At 39.1% G+C, this 21341-nt stretch overlaps 1 long non-coding RNA gene across 1 annotated transcript in view; it reads left to right on the forward strand.

Moving 5' to 3' along the window:
• The first annotated feature begins 2749 nt into the window (after positions 1-2749).
• LOC116240709 (uncharacterized) overlaps positions 2750-21341 on the forward strand; it is a 31194-nt gene continuing 12602 nt past the window's right edge. Inside the window, exon 1 of the long non-coding RNA XR_004169381.2 lies at positions 2750-2849. This is a non-coding gene — a long non-coding RNA (uncharacterized LOC116240709). The remainder of the gene's footprint in view (positions 2850-21341) is intronic.

Raw genomic sequence — 21341 nt, forward strand, 5'->3', positions numbered from 1 at the left:
CCTATACAGGAACCAGCTGATTTCCTCGCCTCCATTTTCACCAGAAGATGCTGGGAAGAGGCTTCCTCAGTCTTTTTGATTATGGAAGGAAGAACTGAAGAAGTCACTGTAAGAGACTGAAGAAGTCAAGAGAAGATGTGTTTGTCAAACCATTTAATTTGAGGTAAGGAAAGCCACCAATTTTCTGGATTGTGCTAATCCAACCTTTACGTGTATTCCCAGTAAATTGGCCGTCTTTCACACTATACCCTAAGGGACTGGCAAATGCCAAATATTTATTAATTAAAAAAAAAAAAAAAAGAAGTCAAGGTAATTAAAAAAAAAACCTGAATAATAATGACTTCGGCAACTGTGGGCCAGTAATTCTCTTTTGGAGACCACAAAGAGTAGACATGCACTCTTTCATGTCTCATATGTCACTCTTTAAACAGAAGTCTCCCTATGAAAAATGGGAGCATGCCAGCCATTTTCCCCCTAAAATGCAGTCAGCAGAATGAGCAGGATGCTGCCCCACATCATTCCTTTCTGTACAAGGTCATACTCACAGATCAGCACTTTTCCTCCTTTACACATTGCTCCCAAAGAGTGATGAGGACAGTGAATGGCAGCACAAATTCATGAGTGTTTCTGCATGTGGGAGGATAAAGGCATCTCTGAGGAGTCATTCAGAGTCCCAGCAAGTGCTGAGCCAGCATCTTGGGCTTGATACCTCACCTTTTCCTTAATGCTAACTGCAGAAACTCTCCGACTTACTCTCAATAAATGGGTCTTAAAATCTTTTATATGGGAGAAAAAATTTAATAGATGATATCTTGACTGATTCAAGAAAATACAATGGAAATCTTTTTTCAGATGCCATGTGTCCTGAATTTAATTTCAAATATATGATCAAAGTACTGTATATAAAGATCCTTCTAATAGTGGATCAAAGGATAAACAGAATGACTCTGCTTCCGAACCATTTTTTTATCTGCATAATTAAATCAAGGCTTTGGATAGACATTTGTTGAAAAAGGCATCATTTTTGGATGTATAATTAGAAAGGAATGCAGAGTAACCCCAAACCTAAGTACAAATCTGTCTCTTGTTTGGGATATGGCTGATTTAATCTTGCTTTAAAACTCTTGCTTATTCCTAGGTCAGTCTGATGACTTTGACTAAATGCATTTCAAACTTTTTAAGGTCACTGTGAAAGAAACAAATGGAAAATAAATACTTACATGGTGTTTGCCAGCATCCACAGCAGAAGTTGTTCTGATTGCCTCTGTCATCTCTTATACTCTTACCTATGTTTATTTGTTTATTATTGCAATGATGCCAGAGACAGGGAGCCAGTTTTAATAAATCATCTCCATAATAGCACGTATATAGCCTCTTTCCCCCCAAAAAAGAAAAAAAAACTAAAAAAAAAAACTTCAGACAATTAGAAAATCTTTAGAAGTTCCCCTATTTAAAAATTCAGTGCTTGAAGAATTGCATTACAACAGTTCTGCCTGTTATTGGACTGAGTTTGTTCATGCTGTTTCTTGAGGAATGGTTCATGTTGACACATGTAAGGAAATCATGACCATGCTTTAATCCCATCAGTGTATATGAGCGCTCTTGGCTGACAGACACTTATTTTAGTTTCTGCAACATGTAGACATGTCTCATAAGGAAAAGTGGCTTGCCTTGTCTTTGTGAAGAGCATCAAGATGCCTGGATGGTGCTGGTGGGATGGAGCATGGAAAAATGGCAAGGGCGGTGCTGTGGTGGAGCAGCTCCTAGCAGTGCTTCCCCTGGTGACAAAATTCTCACTCTCTGCCTGAACAATTCAAAGCAGATTAGGCAAGTAATCTTTGCAGTTTTAGTAAAAGGGAAAATCCCCCCAAAATGCTTTTCTTAAAAGCCTCTAGCCAAGATTGCTTGGGAATTATGAGATCAGTCTCAACACACATTTCATTTTCAAAAGCTAATGCATAAGTCAATTGTGAGAGAAAAACTGTTCTGAAAATCAAAGATGTTAAAGGCAAAGGTGTTCAAGGCCAGATCGGATGGGGCCCTGGGCAGCCTGGTCTAGCATTGAATGTGCAGGTTGGTGGCCCTGCATGTGGCAGGGGGTTGGAGATTCACGATCCTTGAGGTCCCTTCCAACTCTGGCCGTTCTGTGATGCTGTGTGTTTGCTGGCCATCTGGTGCATATTACACCAGTGGACTGGTTAATTCTTTGAATCCTACTGATGAGAAAAACTTATATAAGTAGCTCCTATTCAGTTTCTCTGCAACGTCAAAATTCAATCCTCTTACTATAGTGGAAAACTGCATTGCAATAGACGATAACTTAAAAGATTATGAAGAAAGTATTTCACTAAGGCAGACATAGCATACATTTCTATTCTTACATTCCGTTAAAGTGTACATGTGTGATTTGATCTAAGCATAGCAAGTGTTCAGGAGCACGGACTGCTTATATCACATCTGTTCAGGACCTTCATCTCCATTTCAGCCTTCAAACTACTTTATCTACACAATGAGAATCATGTATGTTTGGGAAACCAGCCTCGGTGTTTCTGAGATTCCCCTTCACCAAGTTATGGTTGAAATCCCAGATGCAGTGTAATGGAGGTTGTAGGGTAGCTGTTAGGTCAGGGCTTGAACTGGTGATTGAGCACCTGGTGAAGGGGTGTGGCTGGCCCAAGGAGCACAGGCACATTGTTAGCAGCTGTGCTCCCTGGCCAGAAGGGTTGGACTCAGAGTGGAGCCACCCGATGCTTGTATAAGGGCAGCCATGGAAGGGAAGGCATCTCTTGGGCCTTAGCTGCTTTCTGGGGAGGAATGCTGTGTTACCAGAGAGCGCTTCTGCCAGTGGGGTGAGTGCCATTCTTCTTTCTGTAAGTGACTGTTGGCCTGCCTGTGAATACTTTATCTGCTATTGCCAAGGATTTGTCAGAAGCAATTTTGCTTCTTTGTGAGCAGAACAGAGACTTGTATAATTAGAGCTCAATGATAGACTTTCTGTTTCCATATATGCTTCACCCCCATCATGCTAGGCTCCATGAGGGTTATCCCAGTTGTGGCTCTGGTTCTGGCTTGCTCCTTCCCCTGTTGCTCAGGTCCTTTTGTTCTACTTCAAATGCTAAGCTGTTTATCACTGCAATGCAATAAAGGAAAAGTAGAGGAAAAGGGGGGAGGGAAATAAGCTTTTGCTTGAGAAAACACTCTGGTCCAAAATCCAAGGAAATCACTGATTTTATGTGGCTTTATTGCAGTTCCTTTTTCAGTAGGATTGCAAACCTACCTTCATGATATGGAAGGAGGAGAATTACCTGGGCCTTCATACAGGATGTGTGAGGCTCCCAGTGCACCCAACAGGTGCTAATGCATGAGATTTCCAGTCTTATATCTAATGCTGACAGTACAGAAGTTGTCATATGCTGTTCTCAGCATAAAGGAAACCTTAACATGAACATAAAAGGAGATGAAAGTATTGGTTTATTTCTAAACATTCAGTTATGATTCCTGTTCAGCAAGCATGATGACATGTATATGTATTCAGACATCAGCAGTATCTGTTTCCTCATGCATCTAAAGCACCAGAAGGATGCTTAGATGCTGCATCCTAAATGAAAGGTTACTTAGATCTTTGGTTCTTACAGAAGCCTGTCACTTTCTTGATCTAATAAATACTTAATGCTTTTACACTTTCAAAAAAAACTCAGTGTAGAACGTTGGATTTATGAGTGTGGGTGTGTGGTATTAGAAGGAGAAACATTTGTAAAAGCAGAACACATAGGGAACCAACAAATAACAGCTTTTGCATTCAGTGCAGTTCGCTTATTTTTACAGCATTTCCCACTCCAGTTTCCTTCCCCAGTAATCCCAAGGTCAGCACCTCACATCTTTGAGCAGCAGGTCACTTCACCTGCTTACTGCTATCAGAGATGGAAAGTGGTTTTTTAATGCTTACTTCAGATTTATTTTTCTTTAACTTCAATTTTGATGCTCCTTATCCAATCTTCTGCACTGGAGCTAAAAAGGAGGCTTCTCTTATCTCAGTTATTTATGATTTTGGTCATTTCTATTAAATCTCTCCTTATGAACATAGTTTTCTAACTTGTTCTCATAACTCATTTCTTTTAATCTCAGGATTAGCACTGCCCTTCTTGGTCCTTTCTGACTCAGTTTCAAGAGCTGCACTTGCAGTGTTTCCTGTGGGGGATTTCTAAGTCAGTTATTCCTTTTTTTTTTTTCCCACATAAAATTTTTGTAAGTAAAAGAAGGAAATCATGGGAAGTGTCTGAGCAGCACTAAGGCCAAACATAACTTCCATTTATTTTATGATTTCTATTAACAAAGATCATGTGTGAGGAAATGTCTTTAGAGCAAGCAGTTTAAATATTCAGTTTTTTTCAAATCAAGTGCCACTTGTTACACTTGTCTGTTTGTTTTTGCTTGTCTGTTTTTAGGAAAGCTAGTGCTAACCCAACGTTTAGGTTGAGTGTTATACGTTAGCATTTATAAGAAAGTCAGATGCCCCCTGTTGTCAGTGTTGGGCTTTTGAGCATCTCACCTGAATAAGAAATAAGGGTACATATGCTCTTTTCTCTATACTTCTGCCCATGAAAATTCATTTACACTTAGCTGAGATATAACCTGCTATGTTGCTTTCCTTTGCTGCTACTCCTCTGGAAACCAGAAGATTATATCAAAGCATTGTACCAAAGATCTATGAGGCGGTCCTTGAGTAGCAGGAAGACCATAGCTGATTTACTATGGGAAGCTTCCCAGTAAAGATAGCTAAATGCTTCTGCCTCTTGTAGTTGGATTTACAAATTCATATAGTGCTGTCTTTCACTATCCCTTCCTTGGATGTTTGGGTCCTTCCTCCCAGCACCACTCATCCCCTAGCCTTCAAATCATTTTTGCTAATGTCTGTTTGAACTCAGAGTAGTGTTTTATAGTGTACAAATCACAGCATAAGATAGAAAGGCACCCATTTCTTCACTTGACTTGTTGAGCCTTGAAGATAAGAAATCTAAAAGCAGAGTTCTTCCAGCCCTGTGCAATCTGACAGGCTTGTTTCTTCTTCAGATCTTCCCAAGCAAGTGAATATAGGGATGATAGGTAGAAGGCATCCAAAGGGGGAACTGTAAAAACTCTTCGTGTCCCTCACTGGACTTCAATCCCTTTAACCTTATCCTGCATCATGGTTGTAGGAAAATCTGTCTTATAAGCAGCACTGCTGCTGAAGCCATGGTTTGGCTGAGCAGGAAAACTTTTTAATATATGTGCTCTTTGTTTGTTGGAGCCTTGGTGCGTTAGTCAGGGAAGTAGCAATCTGGAGCAGTTGTGAAATAACTGAAATAATATGAAAGATAATTTCTCTGCCTATCAAAGCATTTCTAGGTTTCTGAACTATATTTACATTTTTTACTTCATAAAGAATAATTTTTGTTCAGTTTAGGTCTCTTCTTTACTTGTCTGTGCATCCAGGCTGTGACTTTTCCTTTAATCATGTTTTCATCCTTTCTCATGTTTCCTTTCCAAAAGAAGCTTTATAAAATCTGCTTCTTACCAGAGAAAACACACTTTATAAATTCCTGTAACAAGCCTTATTCCCTCTCTTCTAACATCTCAGTAGAGAGAGCCGGAATACTCTGGTAACTAGTGCTCTATAAATACCTTTGATGATAGATAAATTACCAACTGCTGCACACTAGAGAAAGTTTCACTTGTGCTGTGCAGCCAAGTCATGCCAAAATAAACACTCGCTTGCTGGTGGATTGAAATGCATCATAAGGATTTGGTTTGCCAACTATTGTCTCATTTATTTTCTTTGCCTAAGCAGAGGGATAGAAATATAGTAATTCTTGTTGATAAATGCCACTTCACAGTGCTGACTGCTGTAGTTTCCAAGGACTCTCATTGCTGTATAACTGCTGCCAGTTTTGACAAATAGTATTTGATTAATGAAAACTTTTTTTTCTAAAGCAAAATACTGGGAAGCCCCTCCTCAGTTAGGGGAGGAGAAAGCTCAGGGGTGTGTTGGCAGAGATTTTACAGAACCATGAAGGTGCCAAGCATTCCAAATGCAGCGCTGGCAGCTACCAAATATCATTGACAGAGGTACGGCTGAAACAAACAGATCAGTTGAAAGCAGCTGTACAGGGCTGCTCTGAAGGCAGGTGCTGAGCTCTGGGTTGTGTCACCAGTAAACGTGCTAGAGATGTCTGCAGGTTGAAAAAGGATTAGACACCTTATGGCCAAGAAGTATCTAAAAAGATGCTAGCATTGTCAAGTCTCACAGGCTGCCATGAGGAGCTTCTATGGCCATTACTGGGCTAGTTGCACCGTTGGTCAAAGTCAGCAGTGCATTATGTCCTTAAATGTGGAAAAAGCAAAAGATGCTGCAGGTGGCTGCACAGAAGGCTTTATGTCTTCATGGTGTGCAGGAGAGGGAATTGGACTATCAGCATGGAGGATGAGAGTCTGAAACTGTGTGGTAATAAGAACACTTCCCAATACATATATTGGCTTTCCCTGAATCTTGACTGTTTACTTCATGCAATTTTATACAGATATGTTTTTATTGCTGTGAATTATAACGAGGAGTTCTTTTCAAGTTATTTTCTTTGTTTTGCATATATCTTCACATGGTTAGTGACCGTAGCTCATTAAGAAACCCAGCAAGGCAGTTTAAATTGTGTCAAATTGTGCTGCATTATCTTCCAGCTGCCTTTGTCTATAACAGAATCTGTTTCTGTCTATTTTCTTAGAAATCTTTAGAGATTCAACAATAGCCATCAGATGTGAATATAATTGCAAGAGCCCACTTCGTTTACAGTTCCCTTCCCTCTATTTAGAGCTGTTCTCAGTGGGAGGTTTAATTTAGTTATCACTTTTTGCTGAGGAAAGCACATTTTTAGGTTTTGCTTTTATTTTAAAGCAAGTTTGCATCCTCTCCTTGCTGAATCTAAAGCACAGTCTGTGTTCCTTCCTTGTCATTCATCACACCCTTAACAGTGAGAAACCAGAGACAAGCTCCTCTGGGAGACATCTGTGCAAACATCATTGCTGCATTTCTATCCATCAGGTTTTAATCTGGACCACTGCTTCTTCCTTCTGTCTTATGTTTCTCAGGGCCTGTGCAGCAAGTTCTGTTTTTTTATTTTTGTTCTCATCATAAACTGCCCAGAAGCCACTGTCATTGACTGAGACCCCATTGAGTGGGAGGCAAGAGACAGCTGAGGTCTCAAAAGGTTTATTTTAGGAGTGGACTTGAAAGAACTTGTGCCTTCCACACTATAAGTAAAAATCAATATGCTGTGTATGGCTGTCTGATTCATAAGGGGCAGTCAGGATAAGTTCGGTCTTGTCCCTCAAAGTAGTTGCTGAGGTGAAAATAATCTCTTGTCTGTAATGACGGAGAAAGGAGTCCAACAAATTGATTGTGCTCGATTTATAAACAAAATATCTTCAGTATTTTTAGTGTCTAACCTAATATTGAAAATACAGTAGTGTTCAGAGGAAGAAGCGAGGAGTGGGTCTTATGTTTGTCCTATATAACAACACCAAACAGTCACAGCCTGTAGAGATGACATCTTTCCTCAGTAATATCTAAGTGTTTTTGTGGCAATGTCTAAATGTTGAATGTTGGAGAAACAAAGACGAAAGTTGTATTCCTGTTCAGTTAGATTGTCAGAAACACTGATGTCCCATCTTGCATTAACTTCATAAGGAATTTCAGCATCTGTCTAGAAACAGCCAGTTAGGGGTTCAACTTCTCAGCCAGACCAAACTCTCATCGACTGCTGAAATAAATTCAGCAGCATGCAGCTCTCACCAGTTTCTATTGTGAACACTTTCTCTCCTCTTGCTGATAGTGGCTTTATGATTCTGATTTATTCTGAGCTTTATTCTCTCTACTTTTTAGTCTTTAATAGTCTTATATTGTAATCACAGCTGAAATCTGCAGATTATGCTGCCACAAAAACTTATTCAGATGTGCTACTTAGACTTCATTTTGCTGAAATGTTTCCATCTCCATCAGTGATTGACAGTTATTTTGGAGTATTATTTAGCCTTTCACACTACAAATCAGGGCTTTTGCCTACTGCCAGCTCCAGCTTCCAGTGCCAGATTCCCATGTGGCATTGCAACAGGGAATATTTGAGTGGGATATGCTGTCTTTTCTTAGTATCAAATACATAAGGCTCACAAAGAAAAAGCAGCTTTTTTTTTTCTCTGCTGAACTTAAACTTATGTATTCTGTAAGTCATCTTAACTTGTGTTGAGGTGATTTTAATAACCCTAATCGAACAGAAAACAGCTGAAAATCTGGTGTGGAGTTGAACTTTCAGTGAGGTACAAAACATCTTTTTAATAGCCCCTCTACTGGGGGGGGGGAAAGAAGGAAGTTAAAAGGAAGTTAAACGCTGTTATGTAGACATTTCTGTCATGTTCCGTCCTGAGCAGCAATTAGTGCTGTTCTTGATTCACCATCCAGCTGGAGCTCTGGGGAATTGCAGTGGCTTTCGGCAAGGTGTTTCGGCACCCTGCCAGCTCCCAGCATCCATGATGACCTACCCAGCTCTCCTGACTCTTACAACTTTCCTGACCCATTGGATCTTAAACGAGGAGCACAGTGACCACTTCTGTGACTCTCTTGGCTTCCTATTCAAAAGGCTGTTTTCTGTGCTGGCCAGTTATGTGAGCAGGCTTTGTTCACATTTTCTAACAAAAGAAGGCAGACTGCAGAAGTGTTAGAATATCAGATGCTACTATCCTAATCTTCAAGTCATTCCTTACAAACTGACAAAAAATAAGCAGTCCCTCTGTGCCCAGTGTTTTTACTAACCTAGATATTTTTTGTGATTGGCAGACGTGTCTTTATCCAGTCAATGTCATTTTTGTCTTGCTATTACAAGATTGTTCCCTAGAAATGTTCCTGTTTTGGTACACTTTTCTCTCCTTGAAGGAGGATTTTGTTTTTTAGTTCCTTTTTTTAATAGTTATTTCCCTTAAGAAATATATTAATATCTATTTATACCTGTTATCTTCTACTGCTATCAGAAATTCAGCTGTAATATTTCAAGAATAAATGCAACAGCGTATGGGGCTTTTAAAACTTGTTGTTTAAAAGTATTCTCCTCTTACTCCTTTCTTCTAAAATTTAGCACGGCAAATTAATCTGTGAGTAGTTTCAGTGTTTCTGCCCAGATCTGGTTTTGCTCCTAATACTTTAATGACACACCAGCAAAAATATTTCAGCAACAGTTGATGTCTTTCAAAAGTTTATGTGAAGTATAACAAAACTGTAGTTGTCATGACTCATGACCAATTCTTGCTCCTGCACAAATCAGAGTCCACATCTTTTTTTTTTTTTACCACCAACACCTTTCTCTTCTTTCTTCATGGGAAATTAATTTTTCCTGCCTCATATGGGAAATCTGGCATCCAACCTCAGATCAACTATGAGGGCTACTCTGAAAGTAATGCTTCTTGTTTTATTCTAATGGCCCATGTTGTCAGCAGCAGATGTTGATGGTATGGCAGTAGAATAAGCTGAGCCTTTCCATCAATATTCCATTTTGCATTGTTGCTGTGTGACAGATGGCAGCTGAGGGGCAGTCTGACAAAATGGCATCTGACATGGAAGGGTGGGTGAAGAGAAGGTGTGACATTGAATTCCTTCACTGGGGGATGGGGTGGGAGGGGCAAATGTGCATCCACTGACATTCACTGATGCTTGTTGAATGTTTATGGAGGCCAAAGAGGATGTGAGCACAGTGAGGTGGTGGGTAGCATGTTTCTGCAGTGGCAAAAGTGACAGTGGGTCATCTCCACTGATCCAGATGTTTACCAGCATGACATGAAGGCTTTTTCATTGCTAGTGCTGGTGACTGTGTTGAAAAATGTTTTGTAGCTGAGAATTTGCTCTATCCAAATAGTGTTGGTGTTCTGTGTATGCCTCTTTAAAATATGTCTCAGCTGAAAATGTCATACTCATATTTTTTTCTCCTCTTTTTTTCCAAAATGTTATGGAATTTGATTTTACTACCTTTAGTTATACCTATGAATGAAGAAAAAAATCCCTTAAGCATGATGTATTTACTGCTTAGCATGTTGTGACTACCTATCACATGTTAACAAGTTCCTAGTAAGGGCTAGAAGCTGTTCTGAATGTTAAAGGTAGTGAGGAAACAACCTTTAAACATGAATTTCTGTGTATGTATCAGTGGAAGAGCAGTTGACAGAGAGCTAAAATACTTAGGATTACAGAATCTAAATATATTTACATCCAAAACATAGTTCACATATTTAAATAAGTGGTGTAAAAGTGGCATTTGACGGATAGCTGGAGCAATGAGCCAGGAGGAGGGCTGAGAGGAGGAAAGCTTCCACAAGCGTTAAGTGGCATCTTGTGCTGCTTGTAAGAGTGTAGATACACATATGTGGAGTGTGCATACATATGTATATAGGCGTATAGTACTCTACTGCCTTTTCTTGGGGATTAGGAAGATATGATAGCTCACTGGAAGGAGTCCTGACATATATAATACAATAGGATTTATTAAGTTGAGCTATGTTATCAGCTCCACCATCCCAAGTTCTTCAGTAGCTGTATTGTCAGGTTCTAGCCAAGTGAAAACAGTACCATTGTTGTTTTGTCATATTGCACTCCATTCATTCTACAGCCTGGCATAAACAAGCTCATGTTAAGCTTTATCCCAAGCAGACCACAAACTTGCCCTTTGTTTGACCCAGTTATATTTGAAGTTCTTAGAGAACACATTCTAATTATGGCATGTGAGTCTTTGTGGTTGTGGCCTTAAATGGCTGGAATAAGAGATTGCTTTTATTAAAACAGGCTTTCAATTTACATATTTAAGCAGCTACAGATTTTTGACAAAACCATACCATTATAAAGGCCACTGAATGGACCATTCACTTAGTGTTGAGTCCCGGTTGCCATTAAGTGGTGTATATTACCGGAGTCAGCAGGAGGGGTACTGAGATGCTGCACAGCAAGTGAACAACCAGGGATCTGATTCTTATTCATGCAAGGCCTCATTCATCTGTGGAAGAGATGCAGAGAAAAAGAGAATGAAATTTTTTGAAGTTTCCAGAGAAATAACGTGTACTTCCATCCCCTCCTTTTCACATTAACACAAGTCTTTGCAAATCATGTTGCTTCTTTCAGAGTTTAGGGAGAGAAAAAAAAAAAAAAGCAAGATTATTTTAAGCTAGGATGCTTTTTCTTTGGCTGTTTGACAGTATTCTTACTGCCATCTAGAATCTGTACTAATTAGCCGTGAATATTTCAGTGGCCTTGTTATGCTAATCAGATGTTGGCATTTTTATCTTCTGCTCTAACTACAGTCTATTTCTGGTTGTTGTGACTCCTGTGAGCAGGGGCCATTGGGTGCAAATGAGCCCTTTCCAATGAGAGTTGCCTGAGGAGTGCTGTTGCAGGGATGGCTTTCACACCCACATACTTCTCCAGAGCTTACATGCCTACATCCAGACAGCTCTGCCTCAGTGTTTGTGTGTAGCCCATATCCTGGAAAAAAAAATACTTTGGGAACTAGAAATATAGTATTCAAATACTTATGGGGCTGAGTCACCTGTGCATCTGAGTGCAAAGATTTCCTCTTCCTGCACTCTTTCTTGGCCCGTCTTTGCTGTTACTGAATCACCTCTTCCCTCTTCAGTTCTGTCCTGGCAGTAGGTACACTTAACGGGAAAAAGGAGTCCCTTAGCCACTCCCAATGCAAGGGAATCAGTGTAGAAATCAATTGGAATATTGTACTGTCTTTGCCAGCAAAGATTGTTTTTCTGGGGAAAGATAAGTACTAGTGGGCATGTTTTTATGCTTTTTTTAAATAATGCAAGCATTTTCTGGCCATAAAGAGATGGGCTAAAACTCTGCCAGCAGAGCATTCATGAATTCTAACTGGTGCAATTCAGCATTCAAAGAGTACATAAAATGTCATTAGAACTGAATTTGTCAGTGAAAATGGCCTTTGGGGATGTGTGGATTGAGGGGCTAAGGCAGATGCGTTCTAAATTGAAAGAATAAATACTCAAAGCCTGAAGTGCTGGAAGGGCAAAAGGAATCAGATGGGGGAATATCTATCCAAGAGGCAATTCGGATTTCACCAAGCCATACTCAGGCATGAGGTGTGTTTTATATGTGGAACCTGATGTAGAAGAAGTAGTGCTAGAGGAAAGATGATACCTTAGGAAATGTAGACTTCTTTCAGCAAATCTTTGAAAATGACTGGAATAAGAAAGGGTTGTGGTTTTTCTGTTTGCTTTTCAATAGCAGGTGGCTTAACGGCTGTGATTCTGTGTTCTGTAATTGCTGGTGAAGATAAGTGGTGTTGTCAGTTTTCTATGCTGCAATCCCTGAAAGTGTAATCCCAAAGCAGAACTCAGGTTGCTCTGGGGAACACACCTTGACTTTTTTCACAGGAGTTAAAGACTGATGCCAGTGATGGGGGAAGAGAGGGAGTAGTGGCAGTGAAATCTCAGGTCCTTGGAATTCTTTGAAGTTCTGTTTGTGTGGGAATGATAGAAATCATTCAGTGCGTGGTACCTAGCTGGGTTTGACCCACCAAGTACGCTTGGGGACTGGAGTTTCCCCAGTGTCTTATCACAGATGAGATGGAGACAGGTTAATTTAAAGGCTTTTGTTCTTTCCAGGGCGTGCACAGGAAAGAAATGGTCATGGCTGGCCTCTGAGTTCATGGGCCTGTGTAAAAGTTGTCATGAGTTCTAAAAAAAAAAAGTTCTGAAGACAAGACAAAATCTTACTACTCTGTGTAAACCCCCTAGGAAAATGGGAGTGCACCAACCAAACACAGCTGCCCCTTATATTCATGAATCTTCCCTGACATGTAAGAATATCACCTCTGGCTACTGCTGCAGCTGCACATTTTGTCAATACAGGACTGTTACTTCATATGGTTCTTAGGGGAAACAGGTTGTTTTGATGACTGTACTGTTATATGGCCTTTCTTGCAAGTTAAAAATTACACTATCCTCAGTTAAACACCATCTGCTGCTGGCACTTAGGGAACAGTGAAAATCTTAGTAGAAGGACATAATTTTTTTTTTTTTGGTGCCCCTTACCTTGTTAACTATTTACAAGTAGGCAGAAAAGGTTACAAATCAAAAGCAGTAGATATGTATACTCAACTTCCAGATTCATATACATCTGCCTGGCACCTTCTGAGAGGGAATGTCTAAATGGCACTTCTAAGTTGGTAACATGTAGCTGAACCTTTCAGATGGCATTCAGATTTCAATGAAGAATCCGTTTCTTAAATAGATAAGATGCAGAAAACAGGGGAAGCTGCAGAAACATTTAAATGCTGCTTGAGATCTTGGTAAAGGAAGAGAAGGAAAAATGAGACTTTTCCAATGCATTTATTACTGACCTGAAATTTTTATAGGGCTAATTATTCTGTTCTAAATTTTCCTGATATCAAGAAGCAGCATTAAAAATTTCCCTCTTACAACACAATAAAGGAATCCAATAAGCAAAGAACCTCACATAAAGTACTTCATGTACCTCTGAAAAGCGAGAAAAGGTGATTTAATTACATATTTTAAAACTAAATTGCTGTGAATTACCATAATATTCTGCAGACAGTTCTCTTCAGTTGGTTGCTTTTGCAGTTGGAAACTAAATCCTAGTATTGTTCTCTTGGAATAAAACAGCCTCTATTTTTTTTGTTATTTTTTTCCTGATGTAGTTTATTCTAATACATGCAAAAAAAGGAAAATGTCATAACTTTCCAAAAGAGTACTTTATCATAAAGAAATCTTCTGGGAATTACTTTGTATGAGGACAGCAGTAAATGGATTATTTAGCAGGTGCTTGTTCTCACAAAGTATACATTTAAGGTTAGAGTCAGTGTTTCCAGAATACTTTATCACCAATCCCATTTTATCTGATCAGAAACTTCTTCACAAAGAGTAACTTGAAATTGAGTATACATTGTATTACTGCTTTTTAAGTTTTTCCACCTGCCATTAGTCAAAATACTTAGGACACTTGAGAAATGAAGTGTCTGGATAATTTCACTCTTCATAAACATACTTCATCTATTTTTCTTATACAGAGCAAAATAACCTTAGTTACTGGTGCTATACTGAGTGCCCAGAACCACATCCAGGTGACTTTTAAAGATCTCCAAGAAGGAGAACTCACAGCCTATCTGGGCAAGCTACATCTGTACTGAGTACTCCATCTCCTGCACAACACAGCAGTGCTGCCAGGTTCACAAGGAGCCTGCTCTGCTCCAGTTTGTTCCCATTGCCTTTGGTCCTGACACTGGGAACTGCTGGAAAGAGTCTATCTCTTTACGCCTTCTCTTCAAGTGTCTACAGACATTGAGATCCTCTCCTGAGCCTTCTCCAGGTTGAACAGCCCCAGTTCTCATAGAAGTGCTCCAAAGAAGCCCTGTCACTGGATGCTCTCCAGCAGCTCCATGTCTCTCTTGTACTGGATTTCTCAGAGTTATAATTGGTAACTAGATAAAAGTACTAATTACTGTAGCTATGCACTTGAAGGGATCAAGTCCCCTGGATTCTAGGAAAAGCACTTAGCAAAAGCTGTTACTTGAACATGTGCAAAACTGAATTGTTTGTGGTGTCAAGGGGTAGTATGTGTGAAATGTATCTTGTCTTTGCTGTACTGTCCAAATCTGAACATTAACACTGCAAATTCCAAAGCTATGCTGACTAAATTGATAGCTGATTGGTGATCACCTCTGGCCTCAGTCTATACACTTGTTGTACTGGGAGAACAGAATGCCTGTGTAATGTTGTAGTGTTCTGGCACAAGAAATGAAGTTTTCCCAGCTCTGAAGTATTTACACAAATCCCTGCAGATTAGTCCTTAAGGAACAATAGACCTCCCCAGCATCTTGGTCTGAAGCCAAGCTGTGCAAACAATAGAGTAAGAAGATGTTTTAAGAGCAGCCATGAAAGCACCAGAATGTACTGGTGACTCTATGCAAAAAGTCACTTCTTAGGGACAGCTGTGTCCTCGGGATCGATGTCCTGATTATCCAGGCCTCGGGCTTTCTGCCAGGGTACTTAATTTCCAACCCTCATATGGGCTTTGTTTAATGTTTGTTGTAAATGAAAGATAAAAACCAACTTTTCTCCCCCGCAAACATTAAGGTTCTGCCTCATTATACCCTGCGTATTCAAATGACAGATGATGTAAAGAGAACCAGAACACAGTGTTTTGTTTGTCCTGGCGTTAATGAGTGTTTGAAATGCTGATGTGTAGGCAAATCTATTTCTGTTCTCATATTTTGCATATATATTGCTTTATAATGCCTTATGGGGGGGAATAGGAATTCAATGTCTAAATATTTTAATATTCATTAATAGTAGTATGTACAAAAAAAGGAGGGATCTTTTTTCCCCTTCAGATATAGTAGTGAATGTTAGTTTGGCTTCATGCAAGCATTTACATTGTTTGTACTAATTTATCCATTTCACTTAGGATTGCTGTGTGTTAGTTCTTATCTTCAGGAAATAGACACATCTTCCCTTGTTCTTTTCATTTGAGGTTACCTGCTTAGTCTAAAATGATGTACACTGGTAAAAGGGTTTTGGTATCCTCTACTTCAGACAGTGGAAGACTTTACAAATGCCTTGAGCTGAATCAGCTCCAGGTGCAAGTAAGATGCTTGTTCTTAATGTGCTGTAGCCAGTTAGAGTTACACAACACGTGTCTGCTGGGGATTACCATGGCCCCAGATCTTTAGTCAAGCCTTTGAGTCCCTCTAGAAGGCACTCACTGGTGTTGCTCTATGGCACTGATGACCCAGCGATGACTGGATTTACAGTCACATCTTGTTATGAAGACCAGAGTATGTAATCAGATAGGTCCCATCTCAAAATGTATCAATTAACTTATTAGTTAAATTTGATTTAGACAAATTATAGAGATATTATCATATTCTGTGAGGTAGATGGGGAAAGAGAGAGAGAGGCTTTCAGTCAAATGAGAAACAGTAACTTATCAACTGATGCTATGCAATTGTTTTTGCCTTTAGCATATAGAGGTGTGCATACAACATAATTTCTACTGGTCTTTGTTATCTAAAATCCACCTAAGTTAAATGAAAGTCTTTCAGTGGATGGGAGGAGCAATGGATGTGGCCACAGGAGTCTGGAATAAGCATTCCTATCCTGGTGACCTGTCACAGCTTTTTTTAATGGTTACAACTGCAATCAGTAGGAACTGTGCTGGCCTGAGGTTGGCCAGAGCAGCTCATTGATATACAACTCTGCAAGCTCAGAATTCAAATTATGTACCCAGAATTATAAATAAATAATGCTGCCACCATATGCCATCTATGTATGAAGAGTACCAAAAAGTAAGGCTCAAATCTATGTGCTTTCACCAAAAAAAATGAATGCATGTATAGATAGCCATTTTTCAGATTATGGATGAAAGTGTTTCACAAGTTACAAAACAATTTTAAAGCATACAAGGAGTGTTCTTTTTTGAATATTAAGAACACTGTACATATTGAACTCCTCCTGGATTTATTTGTGCTGTTTCTAGCTCATTCCCTCTTATGCTGGAGCAACAATTTATCATACAGACTGTTTAGCCTCCTCATTAAAGACCCTTCAGATTAACTCATTGTTATCCTAAAGCCTGGTATGCTTTTCTCATAATACAGCTTGATTCATGTAGTTCCTTCCTAGAAAGCTAAATCACTGGGATTTGTAACCAGAATAGCATTTACTTATGGTGTTACAATGATTTATTTCTTGCACTTTGATTTAAATCAACACAATCCAATTGATTTATTTCTTCAATATCTGCCACTTGTACTGAACAGATGCAGTATTTTCATGGTCAGGTCTGTAAAATTTCCTCTCTTCACACAGAACATACCAGCTGCAATGTAACTTGCATCTTTGCGAGGAATAACTCCTTACAGAAAGCACTGAAAGTCAATCTGCTCCAACTACTGACTCTTGTGCCCTAGAATTATACACAGGCATTTTGCCTATACTGCTAGCTTCTGATGTAGTAGTACTCTCACTTGAATATCTATAGACACCTCCAGTTTTCATCTGTAGTATTTTGATAAACTGGGACTTTTACTGTAGTATTTATACTCCCCTTAGCAAGGGACTGGAATACGAGGTAACTCATTTAGAAATGGACATACTTTGAAAATCTAAGAATTTGAATAGAATGCAGTGACAGACTTTGAGGTACATGAAACGTAACAGCTCCAAGGGAGAGTTCCAAGGGAGGTCTGTGCTCCCTTTGGTAACCATGCATACATATTTATGTTTTTCTTTTCAAATGATGTTTTTGTGAGTCTTTTGTTCCTTTTGCTGGGATTGTTTTTTTTTTTTTAAAGTCCAGATTAAAATGAAGAATTTGAGGATGACTTCTGAATATTTGTTTCTGATTATGCCTTCTAAAAGGATATAGTTCCATTATAGCATTGGAAACTCAAAAAGGAGAACAGAATGTTCTGAAGAATTGTAGAATAGCTTTTATTATGTAAATAACTTCCAGGTGGTATTTTTTCACCAGACATTTTAAATCAATATTATTTTCATTTATCTCAGCCTCAAATTACACAGTCCAAAACTGCATACATCTTCATTGAATGAAGTGAATTATGCTCAGAGGGGTTTGCTCTTTTGTCACAGTCTTTTTATTTTCAATCTTTATCTCTTCAGTACTCCTGCAACTTTTGGAAAATCATAGGGGAACAGAGAAAAACTAAAGAGATTGATCGTAATTCTAATACTCTTAAAATGGATGTTCAAGCTTGAGAAAGTTTTCAGACACTCAGGGAAACAGAGGAAGAGAAAAGTAGAAACCAATATGCATTCAGTGATAAAGAAAACAGGGAATACAGAGAAGAAGAAAACAGATAATACAGGGAAAAACAAACACCCAAACTTCATGTTTAGTTTTCAATAACTAATACTGAGTGAAAATAAAACTTTGAAGTTAAAAATATCAGTAATGTTTACAGCAATAGTATCTAAAAAATCAGCATGCATCTACAGGCATCTAAGTCACCCTTGATTCAGAAGCTTAATTACAATTAAATGTACATTACTTGAACACATGGCTAGGGTAGGAACCCTGTGTGCCTTTTGCAAAGTATCTGAGTATCTGAAATGCTGAACCCGCATGGAGGAATGAATGTGCATCTTCATGCAGATGCTCCATATGTACCCTGAGCCAGGCACCTCTCCAGGCTCTGTTGGCATTTACACTGCCACATAACTGGAAGTGCAGCAGTCAGATGGTTTTGAGAGGTCATAATGTAGTCTACCAGTAGGGTAGGCAGACAGCGATAGGTAAAATGTATCAGCATTTACATTAGACAAAACTGGATTAACAAAATAATTCTGGAAGCCTGAACCAAACTCATCGAACTCTTGGGTATTTCCCCAGTTGTTCAGCAAAAGATCCTCTCTCCTTGTCATCACAGAAGTAGCAGTCAGGCTGCAAACCAGGGGCAGACTGAGAAAGCACTCTGAACCAATCTCCTGGTTAATGATTTGTTTTGATTTCTAATAAATCTGTACTTGTCTATAGGGCTTTTCACTGTAGAGGCAAGAAGTATTCATATACCACAGTGTTGCTGACTGTTTGAGAAAAGCCTCAGCAGAGGAGGTAGGAGTGGCTGGTGACCATAAAGCACAGGATAATGTAGGTCCTCATTCCTTGGGAAGGCTTCTCATGACAGAAAGCTCTGCAATTTACCAGGCCAAGGTAGAGAATGGTTAGAAGTAACACCTAGGTAATTTCAGACAAAAAAGAGCTGTAGGAATGCAGCCGATCAGTCAAATGTCCTTAGGTGTGTGATGGATTTTCTGCTGCTTTAAGTTGGATGGATTTCAGCTGGCCATCAGAGTGAAAATGCCACACTAGGAGAAATCCTCCAAGTGCTCCAAGTCTTGCTGTTCTGAGTTACCGTGTTGACTGAGCACAACATGACTTAAGCAGATCTGAGCACTGGAACTGTTGTGTTAGTTAATGATAAATACAGTTGCAGTATATGAGGACTTCATTGCATTTCTTTCTTTCAATTCTCCCTCTGATACTCATTGGTCTAGATTGGTCTGAAGTTATTCAGGCTAATAGCTTCTACGATCTTATACCTGCTATATGGAGTTGGTTTCTCATAGTACTTTGCTGTGGAAAAGAGCAGAGACAGTGCTGATGGTGGAAGTGATAATATAAAAGAATAGATATGAAGGAGCTGTTACAAGCCTCTAGAGATCTTTCATATAGTGTATATATTAACAAAGTTGCAGGTATAAAATTTGGGATGTATGTAAGTAGAACCAGTGGAGCAATAAGGCAGAATGGAATTCAGGCAAGATAAACTTGTAAGCTACTTGTTCTGTGATGGGCTGTGAGGTGGTGAGAGGGTCTGCTGTGCTTGAAAAATGCAAATGATTGGCAGTAAACCTCATTGGTTTCATATGCATTTTTCTATATGGGTGCTTGGATCAGCTTTAATATGTACTTGAATAAATTCCTAGGAGAGCGCCAAGCATTTCCAAGAAATGAGAAAAGGGCAGAATGGTAATTTTGAAAACAAAACTGCAAAAAAATGTAATATGAAAGTAATGTACAATATGGTGATAGTGTGCTAAGTAAGTTATTAGAATGCAAAAGTTAGGGGGGAAACTAAACATATTTTATGTTTTGTTCAGTTTAAAAAGAAATGCAAAGGTTCTGTAAAGAGTGTTAATGGACTGCATATGCATCTTCTACCTGAAGTGGAAATGCAAACGATTTACAGAGTTAACTATGAAACTAATTTAAGAGCTCTTTGAAGCTAGTAGGGTGGGCCAACTTGGAGCTTGATTTAGAGTGAGTAACACACAAGGGAAACAGCAAGGTTAAAATGAGGAGTAGGAGAATAGATAGAGTTCAAACAGCTAAAGAGCTTACAAATGGCAATAACTTACTGTCTGCAAATAGGCTCTAAATCTGTTTGTGAGCAAGTTCATGGCCTTTATTCTGTTCTCATACAAAATACTTGATTTTGTCTTTTTTTCCCTTTTGTTCGTTATATTTGTGTTTAAAATACTATTTCATAATAGTTCTTAAAAATAAGGAACATCCTGTGAGTGGCAAAACTTTTGGCAGGAATGAAAGAGCAGGGGAAGTCCTGAAGCTGGTGTATATTAAGGAATGAGACAACATGGAAAAATGAGCTGAGACTAGTATAATAACACTAATCATGACATTCTCTCATGTATTAAAACTTCTGGTTAGAATGAGTTCATGGCCCTAACAGTTTCAAACAGTAGGTAGACCCTATAGGAGATAGATGGAGGAATTGCCCTCCTGAAGCAAAACATGGTGTCTGAATCCTTAGAGCCTTCTGAGCAAGCATATGCCACGGTGGCATTAGCTGGAATAGGGAAAATATTCTATTTTACCTGTTTACAGCTTCAGATTTTTTTCTTCCAGGCAGGTAAGTCTAGGCTATTGGGAGGTTTGTATTTGCCTCATTTCTCATTCTCCAGATGCTTCTTAGAGCTCAGCAGTTAATGATCCACGTGTTTCTGCCCTGAAGTCTTCATTCTGCCTGCAGTAGTTATACCAGAAGGAAGCTCTTGCTGGCAGACCTATGCTGCTCCTAATCATAACCTTTTTTCCAGGTTGCTGTATACCATACACATATGCAAATTTCAGCATTGTGTTACCATTTTTTCCCTCAATCTTGTCCCTTATAAGTAAAAGACAATCCTTGTCATTGAATGTAATAAATATGGAGCTTGTATATATAAATGCTTACTTGCTGCTGCTTTTCATTCCTTAAAGCCATAATATTAGACTCTGTAATTGTTCCTTTGGTAACCAGTGTGACAAGCCAAAGAGAATTATAGCTAAACAGAAGGTTCAAAGCAAACATCTTTAATAAACTTATCTTAATTGATGAAAAGAAAATCAAAGCAGCCCACGCTTCTCCTTGAGATGACTACATGGATTTTGGCATTTAGGTGCTTTTATTATTATTCCTATTTCTTTTTATCTTGCTTAGTATTTATCTAAGCTTTGAGATGTTATTTAACCACTGTCCATATTTTACACATTACAAGCCACTTTATATTTTGGTGAAATCATAAAATGATAGAATGACATGGATAGAAAGGAGCTTAGAGATCCTATTCTGGCTCCTGCCATGGGCAGAGCTGCCCCCACCAGCTCAGGCTGCCTTGGCCTTGAGAGCCTCTAGGGATGGGGCATCCATGGCTTCTGTGGACAGCTGTGTCAGCACCTCACCACACTCTGAAAGTCTTCTTCCTAAAATCCGGTG

This window comes from Phasianus colchicus, chromosome 2 (genome assembly GCF_987193195.1).
Source record: "Phasianus colchicus chromosome 2, bPhaCol1.hap1.1, whole genome shotgun sequence".
NCBI lineage: Eukaryota > Metazoa > Chordata > Aves > Galliformes > Phasianidae > Phasianus > Phasianus colchicus.